Source organism: Phacochoerus africanus, chromosome 9, assembly GCF_016906955.1.
Source record: "Phacochoerus africanus isolate WHEZ1 chromosome 9, ROS_Pafr_v1, whole genome shotgun sequence".
Classification (NCBI taxonomy): Eukaryota; Metazoa; Chordata; class Mammalia; order Artiodactyla; family Suidae; genus Phacochoerus; species Phacochoerus africanus.
This window is the reverse complement of record NC_062552.1, coordinates 33,918,261-33,927,861: the sequence shown is the minus strand read 5'-3', so window position 1 is coordinate 33,927,861 and position 9,601 is coordinate 33,918,261.

Genomic DNA, 9,601 nt, shown 5'->3' with positions numbered 1-9,601 from the left:
TCGAGAAAAATGAGCACCAGCTTACTGTTCAGCAGTGGGGGGATCTAGTTCCCTATTTGTGTATATTTATATGATGGTGTGCAGGTACACGCTGAGTGATGAAGAATATTTAGTGACATGGTATAAAATTAAAAGAAAGGGCCAAGTTGGCATTATTTATGTGAGTATATGCAAATGTGAATGTGGACTTTTGTCTATACCCATATAATTCACATAGAAAAAAGACTACATTTTTATATAAAAATGTTAGTTTTGTGGAGTTTCGTTGTGGTTCAGCAGCAACGAACCCAACTCATATCCATGAGGATGTGGGTTGGATCCCTGGTCTCAATCAGTTGGTTAAGGATCCGGCGTTGTCTCAGCTGTGGCGTAGGCCGCAGCTACAGCTCCGATTTTTTTTTGTCTTTTTGCCATTTCTTGGGCCGCTCCTGCGGCATATGGAGGTTCCCAGGCTAGGGGTCGAATCAGAGCTGTAGCCACTGGCCTACACCAGAGCCACAGCAACGCAGGATCCAAGCCGCGTCTGCAACCTACACCACAGCTCACGGCAACGCCAGATCGTTAACCCACTGAGCAAGGGCAGGGACCGAACCCGCAACCTCATGGTTCCTAGTTGGATTCATTAGCCACTGCGCCACGACGGGAACTCCCCAGCTCCAATTTTGACCCTAGCCTGGGAACTTCCACATGCCTCAGATGCGGCCCTTAAAAAAAAAAAAAAGGACACACAAAAAAAGTTTTGTTATCTCTGGGTAATATTCTCAGAGCAAATTTCATCTTCTTATATATGCTGTTCTCTTTTTCTACATTTTCTACAACACATGTGTTACTTTTATACTCAGGAAGGGAAGGAAAACATTAATATCTTTGAAAATAAAAAAAGCCTTGTCCTCAGGAAAGAAAGTCAAAACTCATTTTGCATTCCATAATCTTTAAGGATTCACAGCTCCCATGAGAGCGTAGTATTTTCAGGGAAAATGAAGTTTTCTGTTAAAGGTATGACTTTCTAATGGTGGAATTTCAGGCATCAGTGATCTAACAGACGTGTTTGGGAGGTGGCAAGCCTCCTAGTTGTCTTGAAATCAACCTCCGCCACCTCCTTCCCTGGTCTTCCTCACAGGGAGGTGGGGAGAGCCGCCAGAGGTGGGAGAGAGAAGTGTCCAGAATGGACAGAGCCTGGACTTCCCAGACAGAGCACCAACATACTTAAAAGGAATTAGAATCAACTGGACATTTATGGCGTCTGTCAGAACAGTGACCGAGTTCTCATTTCCCTTCTTGGGAAAATCACTGCCCCTTTCCCTCCAAAAGAAAGAGAAGGAGGCTTAACACTATCAAAGTGCCATCAGCGATGACCTCTGTTGGGGGGGGGAGATGGGGGCATTCACTTTTTACCTTTTGTCCTTTACACAGTTAAAAAAAAGAGAGCGAATTTATGGGTGCTTTTTATTTTGTGCTTCTGTGGGTTTTTTGGTAGCCCTCAATTTTTTTTCTTTATTGTGAACACAAGATACTTTTGTAATCAGAGGAAAAAATGTCATAATGAAAGGACCAAACACATGTGGTTGGCCACTGGGTGGCCATCGTGCTACCCCCACCTACAGTGCGACCACCCTCACTCTAAGGCCAGCATCCTGGGGGTTGCAGTTTCCCCCCTCCCCGGGGGGAGGGAGGGTAAGACATAGAGAGCAAATGGCCTCTGTCCTCTCTGCCTACTCTGGCCCCTCTGGGCAAGGCTCTGACCCCTGGGCAGCAGACCAGTTTGGCTATATTGACATCATGGCCTTAGCTATGTCCCTGAGCTTGACCCCATCTGTGCCTCCCTGCCCTGTGCCAGCTGCCAGGCCTCCCTGCTTCACTGGACTCCAGCCCAGCCCCTTCTGACCAGTCCTTTCCCCAGGCCTGGGAAGGCCCCAGTGTTTCACTTGCTGGCACACGGTCCTTGGCTGGGTATTCGATGCTAAAACTGCCATCTCAAGAAAGGCACCTCCAGCCTCCACTCGGACCGTCCGGAATTTCCTTGGCCTCAGAAATCAAGGCTCCCCCTCTGGGTCAGCAGGTGAGCATAGCGCAAGATCCACAGAGAAGGCTGAGCAAGAGAGGGAGCCTGGCCCTAATTTATGAGGCCCCCTGCCAAAGCACCACATACTTTGGGGGGGCCTGGGACACCTGTTCACTCGAGCAATTGTAATCCCAGCTGCAGGACCTTGAACATGTCCTTCTGGGCTGTGCTTCCCTCATCTGTAAATGGCAGATGATAATGATCTCTTTTATCCAGGGATTCCACCAGCAGCAGATATGTTACTGTATGTGAAAAGGCTTTATGAGCCAAAGTGCTTGCATGGTACCTTCTGTGAAAATTCCTTCTGAAGCTTTGAAAAGTTTAGCAAAATCAACTACTTTGCAAGTGTTTTTTAACCCACTGTGTGTGCCCAGTACTCGGCTAAATTCCCATAGCAATTCAAGAAATAAAAGAGGGAGTTTCCATTGTGGCTCAGCGGGTTCAGAACCAGACATAGTATCCATGAGGATGCAGGTTCAATTCCTGGCTTTGCTCAGTAGGTTAAGGATCCTGAGTTGCCACAAACTGCTGCATAGTTTGTGGCCTCAGCTCAGACCCCACATTGCAGTGGCTGTGGCCTAGGCCTGCAGCTGCAGCTCCGATTCAACCCCTAGCCTGGGAATCTGCATATGCTGCAGGTGAGGATGTAAAAAAAGAAAGAAATAGAAGAAATAAAAGAAATATGGCTCCTCACTGAGGACCTTGTGCTCAACTGGGGGAAATGGGGCATTCACATTAAAAGTTTGTTTTCTCGGAGTTTCCGTTGTGGCTCGGTGGAAACGAATCTGACTAGTATACATGAGGAGGCAGGTTCGAGCCCTGGCATCACTTAGTGGGTTAAGGATCTGATGTTGCTGTGAGCGGTGGTGTAGGTTGTAGATGGGGCTTGGATCTGGCGTTGCTGTGGCTGTGGCTTAGGCCAGCGGCTGCAGCTCTGATCTGACCTCTAGCCTGGGAACCACTGCAGTGGTTCAGTCCCTGGCCTGGGAACTTCCACATGCCACAGGCCTGGCCAAAAAAAAAGAGAAAGAGAAAAACTAAATCCCTTAGACACCCAGGTCCACAGCTGAGGGGCTGGAACTCAGCACGGCTTTGATCCTCCAGAGCACCTTCCGACTGGGATCTTAACCTTATTGGTATAGATCTGTTTTGAAAATCTTTTTTATTTTTAATTTCTTTTAAAATTTTTCCCTCTTTTTGGGGCCGCACCCTCAGCGTATGGAAGTTCCCAGGCTAGGGGTTGAATGGGAGCTGGAGCTGCAGCTGCCAGCCTATACCACAGTCACAGCAATGCCAGGTCCAAGCCACATCTGCAACCTACACCACAGCTCGCAGCAACGATGGATCCTTAACCCACTGAGCAAGGCCAGAGATCAAACCCACATCCTCAGGTATATCAGTCGGGTTTATTACCACTGACACATAACAGTAACTCCCTTTTTTGGAAATCTAAAAAAGGCCCTAAAAAGACAAAACAAAACAAAAAAATGATTAAAAGTTTGTTTCCACTGTCAGCAATTGAGAGCTTGAATCAGAAGATGTTCAGCCAGGGAATTCCTGTCATGGCACAGTGGTTAACAAACCCAAGTAGGAACCATGAGGTTGCAGGTTCGATCCCTGGCCTTGCCCAGTATGTTGGGTAGCCGGCGTTGCCATGAGCTGTGGTGTAGGTTGCAGACGCAGCTCGGATCTGGCGTTGCTATGGCTCTGGCATAGGCCGGCAGCTACAGCTCTGATTAGACCCCTAGCCTGGGAACCTCCACATGCCAAAGGAGCGGCCCTAGGAAAAAAAAAAAAAAAGAAGAAAAAAAAAAGATGATCAGCCAGTGGGGGTTGGAGGTGGGGACAAGACCCCTAGTTTGGAGGAAGACAATCTTGAGTGTATGGTGGGACTCTTCCCCTCACTGGGTTCCATGAGTCAGTTTCTCCCACTGGGCCTCAATTTCCTAGGCCATAAACAAGAAATAGTGACACCTAACACAGTAAGTCTTGGTGAGAGGGAAAGTAAATAATATATATTAAGTGCCTAGCTTGGTCAGCAATATCGATCTCTCCAAAGTGAGGAAATCAACAAGCCTTCCTTCAAAAAAAAATTTTTTTGGCTGCCCCGGTGCCATGTGGAAGTTCCTAGACCAGTGATTGAACCCATGCTACAGCAGTGACAACACCAGATCCTTAACCCCCTGAGCCACCAAGGAACTTCTAAACTTATTTTTAATTATGGTAAAAAAAAAAAGAAAACAAATAAAATTTACCATTTTAACCATTTTAAATCATAGAGTTCAGAAGTGTTAACTATATCCACATTGTTGTGCAATCCCTAGAATTTTTTAATCTTGTAAAACTGAAACTTTATACCCATTAAACAACAATTCTCCATTTCCTCCTCCTCCTTGTCCCTGCTAACCACCATTCTACTTTCTGTTTCTGTGAACTTGACCACTTGAAATATCTCCCGTAAGCGGAATCATGCAATTTTTGTCCTTTGGTGGCGGGTTTATTTTACTTCACATAATGTCCTCAAGGGTCATCTGTGTTGTAGCATGTGACAGGAGTTCCTTCCTTTTTAAAGTTGAGTAATATTCCATGGCATGTATATACCAAATTTTGTTTATCTAGTCATCCTCAACAGACATTGGATCTTGTCCACTTCTTGGTGGAATTGTGGACAACACTGCAGTGAACAAGGGTGTGCAAATATCCTACATTTGAGATCCTACATTCAGTTCCTTTGGATGTGCAAATATCCACAAGTGGGGAAGCTGGATCATACAGTAGTTCTATTTTTTTAGTTTTTTGAGGAAGCTCCAAACTGTTTTCTGTAGCAGTTGCATCATTTCACAATCCCACCAATGGTGCATAATACTTCCAATTTCTCCACATCCTTGTCAACACCTGTTATCTTCTATTTTTTAAAAAAGTAGCCATCCTAATGGGTGGGAAGGAAACAGGATCTCTTTTTGCAAAATTATTATCATTTCTTCTCACCGCTCCAGCAATGCCGCCAATGCGTCTGATGGCAAGCTCAACCCAGCATTTGGTCAAAGGAGTGAGTTTTCTCTGTGATCCTTAGAGAATCCAGCCAAGCCGGACGGGATGAGGGCCGTTCACCGTGGCCTATAACTCAGCTGTAAAGGTTGGCCAAGTCTGCTACTACGTTTGCTTTGGCTCCAAAGATGCCACCAAGGCAACAGGGGACCTCCAAGGGGCCAGATCCCCTCGTGTGGCCCTTGTCATACTTCTCAGTGACCTCTCACCGCTGTTATCTTGCTCCTGACATGTCTCCTAAGGTTACCTTTGGTGAAGAAATTCTTGTTGAGAAGTTCAAAGCCAGGGCTGTTTGGCTCTGTTGCATGAGCTTTGGGGGTGGAGGCTCGAAGCACGACTGAGAGCCAAGTAAAGAGGTGGCCTGCTTGGGGATGCAGCACAGCTGGAAGAGGTCCCTGTACTTAGGGACTGCATCAAAAGCTCAGGTGCTGGGAGTTCCCGTCCTGGCTCAGTGGGCTAAGAACCTGACTAGTATCCATGAGGATGCAGGCTCAGAGTTCCCATCGTGGTGCAGCGGAAATGAATCCGACTAGGAACCATGAGGTTGCGGGTTTGATCCCTGGCCTTGCTCAGTGGGTTAAGGATCTGGTGTTGCCATCAGCCGTGGTGTGTAGGTCGCACATGAGGCTCAGATCCCGTGTTGCTGTGGCTCTGGTGTAGGCCAGCAGCTACAATTTCGATTAGAACCCTAGCCTGGGAACCTCCATATGTTGAGGGAGCAGCCCTAGAAAAGGCAAAAAGACAAAAAAAAAAAGAAAAGAAAACATGAGGATGCAGGTTCGATCCCTGGCCTCGTTCAGTGGGTTAAGGATCCGTTGTTGCCGTGAGCTATGGTATAGGTCACAGACTCAGCTGGGTTCTGGCGTTGTTGTGGCTGTGGTGTAGGCCGGCAGCTGCAGCTCCAATTCAATTCAGCCTCTAGCCTGGGAACCTCCATATGCCATGGGTACGGCCCTAAAAGGACAAAAGACAAAAAAAAAAAAAAAAAAAGAAAGAAAGAAAGAAAGAAAAGAAAAAGAAAAGAAAGAAAGAAAAAGAAAAAACATACAAACCAACCAAACTGAAAAAATGAGGATGGTAAATGGGAAGGACAATGCCTGCCTCTCCAGGCGTCCCACAGCGCTCTCGTTCAACAAGGACTCTCATTGTGGCTCAGCGGTTAACGAATCTGCTAGTATCCTTGAGGTTGCAGGTTCAATCCCTGGCCTTGATCAGTGGATTAAGGATCCAGTGTTGCCGTGAGCTGTGGTGTAGGTCACAAACACAGCTCGGATCCCGCGTGGCTGTGGCTGTGGTGTAGGCCAGGGGCTACAGCTCCGATTCGACCCCTAGCCTGGGATCCTCCATATGCCACGGGTGCGGCCCTGAATGAAAAAAAGACAACCCCCCCCCCAAAAAAAAACAAGTGTTCCTGACAAGCTTCGGTCCATTCCATTTTCCCGTGTGAGTGGGAGGACCGGGAAGGAGTGTCCCAAGGCTTTGAAATCGGCTGGGTGTTTACTTCAGCCCAGAGAAGAGACTCAGTGGAACTCGTGATTGGAAAGATCCGCAGGAGATTTTGCCTTCTGGAATGAAGATGCCATCAGACTGTGGCACTAGAAGAATGCAGGCCGGACGTCTAGGGGCCAGGAGAGAGGGCAGTTGTCCTGCCCAGAGGGCCTCTCGAGAGATCTACTGCTGACTTCTCAGCACCTTTTTTCTCTTGGAAGCGTGTCCCTGGCATTTGTCCGGGCTTCCTCCCTGCTAGGGGCTGGTGGGAGCAGGGGTGGTGGCTTCAGGCTGCAGAGCTGCCTCCCTGCACCCCCAGGCCTGGCCGGCCAGCAGTGTACACCGCCTGTGTGGTCAGATTCCTGTGTTTTCGGGATCACTGCCTCCCAACCCCAGGCATGAGCCAGGCCCTGTCACCAGAGACTTTGTGTGAGCCTGTCACAGTGAAGGGGCTGAGATAGTCTCTTGTCCACACAGGCAGAGCAGGAGAGAGCAAGAGCTGGGGTGGAGGAGTTCCCATTGTGGCTCAGCGTGTTAAGAACTGGATGAGAATGGGGGTTTGATTCCTGGCCTCACTCAGTGGGTGCAGGATCTAGCATTGTGGTGGGGTAGGTCATAGATGTGGCTCAGATCTTGTGTTGCTGTGGCTGTGATGTAGGCCGACAGCTGCAGCTCTGATTTGACTCCTCACCTGGGGACTTCTGTGTGCCTCAGGTATGGCCGTAAAAATAAAGAAAAAAAAACTACAAATTAAAATAAAATTTGTGAGTTCCCGTCGTGGCTCAGTGGAAATAAATCTGACTAGTCTCTATGAGGATGCCTTGCTCAGTGGGTTAAGGATCCGGCGTTGCCATGAGCTGTGGTGTAGGTCGCAGACGTGACCTGGATCTGGTGTAGCTGTGGCTGTGGTGGAGGCCGGCGGCTACAGCTCCAATTAGACCCGTAGCCTGGGAACCTCTATATGCTGCGGGTGCGGCCCTGAAAGCCAAAAAAAAATTTTTAAAAAGAACCAGGGTGGAGGCCTGGGCTAAGCCCAATGGGACACAGGACTGGCCCCTGGGAGGGTCACTAGCCTGAGCAGCTGGGCCTCAGAGCGCCAGCCTGGGCCTACGCCTCTCCCCCACTTGCAGGGGGAGCCCCGGGAAGCAGCGTCTCCTCCTCCAGGCCTGTCACCATTTCCACACTCAGCAGGGTCTGCGGGGGAGGAGGCTTATTCCAGACATGTATTTAAGTGAGGAGAGAAAACAAGGCGAGTCGCCCAGGATTTGCCAAGTCAGGAGGCAAGAACACAACCCAAGAGGCCAAAAATAAGACGCCGGCGAGGGTCACCCCGCTCCCCCGACGGGAGACGGTGGGACGGCCCGTGCGGAACACACCACAATCGCATTTTTGTCTGAGGATGGCCCTTGATCCCCAGGCATCGGTCTCCCAGTCCGAAGGTAGCAGAGCCTTGATTGTGGGCAGTGAGTAATGGTGACTCAGGGAAATGCAAAAGGACACGGGGAACACCCCCGAAGTCATCTGGGGACATGCCCTGGGTCCCCCTGCCGGTCAGGGAGCTGGAGTTCTGGTCTCCATTGTAAAGGAGGAACTTCTGAAGTTTTCTCTGGAAGTTTGGCAGAATTCTATGGGCTCTTTCAGAGGAAGCATTACATTTTGGGTGTTTTTTTTTTTTTTTAAAGGGGGGAATTACTAAGATTTCTTTCACCTTTCTAACTATTTATAAATTAGCTCCTTTTTTCTTTTAGCTCCAGATTATATTCGTCTCTTTATTCTGACAGGGCATCTGTACCCTTGTATGATGAACAATATTCCAGAAAGCAAATAACGGCAGTAATAATAGCTAACATTTATTCCGTCCCTATGGCATGCCAGGGACTGGTCTCTCCATGTATTTTTGTGTTTCATCAAACCTGAGGCTCCATCAGTCTTCAGATATGCCACGTATGATGTGTCACTAAAGAATGCTGCCAAAAAATAATAAATAAATAAAAGAATACTGCCGATTAATCCATGACATGCCATTGACTTCAAGGCTCACCCAGATTTCAGAAATGTTAAAAAAGGAAGCTTAGGATCAGTGAAATGCCGTAAATGATTCTCAGTAGTCATCCTTGCCTTACAGTTGGGTAAACCGAGGAACTGAGAGGTTGGGTCAACCTGCCTGATATCACATAAACGATATGTGGTGGAAATGGAATTGGAACCCAGAGTCAGGCTCCAAAGCCTGTGCTTGTAACCACTGTGCTGAATTGTGTCTGAGGAAGTGGTTTCTGTCTGTCCACAGGCAGGAAGAGGGAAGGACAGAAAATAAGAGGGAAAGTTGGACCCCATCCTTGACTCCCTCTTCCTCATCATCTTTGGGGCCAGGGGTGTCCCTTCTAAAAGCTGCTCCCAGATCTTTCTCCTCCTCTCATTTCTAGCAGCTGGCACCCTGGTTCTGTCCTTCCTGCCTCTCTCACCCCTGCCCCTGCTTGGACTATTGCAGTAGCCTATCAGTGGTCACCCTCATCCAATCACCTTCACCCCCCCACCACACACACTGAGTCAGACCATCTATTTTTGGGGGGTGCGTGGTGGGGGGCCGTGCATGTGGCATGTGGAAGTTCCTGGGCCAGGGATCAAACCTGAACCACAGCGGCAACCTGAGCCTCTACTATGACAATGCCAAGTCCTTAACCTGCTTTGCCACAAAGAAACTCCCGAAAATCATCTTCTTAAAATGTGAATCTGGAAGTTCCCGTTGTGGCTCAGTAGTTAACGAACCCGACTAGCATCCGTGAGGATGCGGTTTTGATCCCTGGCCTCACTCAGTGCATTAAGGATCCAGTGCTGCCATGAGCTGTGCTGTAGGTTGCAGATGCGGCTTGGATCCCACGTTGCTGTGGCTCTGGTGTGGGCCTGCTGCTGTGGCTCTGATTCGACCCCTAGCCTGGGAAGCTCCATATACCACAGGTGTGGCCCTAAAAAAAAAAAGTGAATCTGGTCTTGTTACTGTCCCAA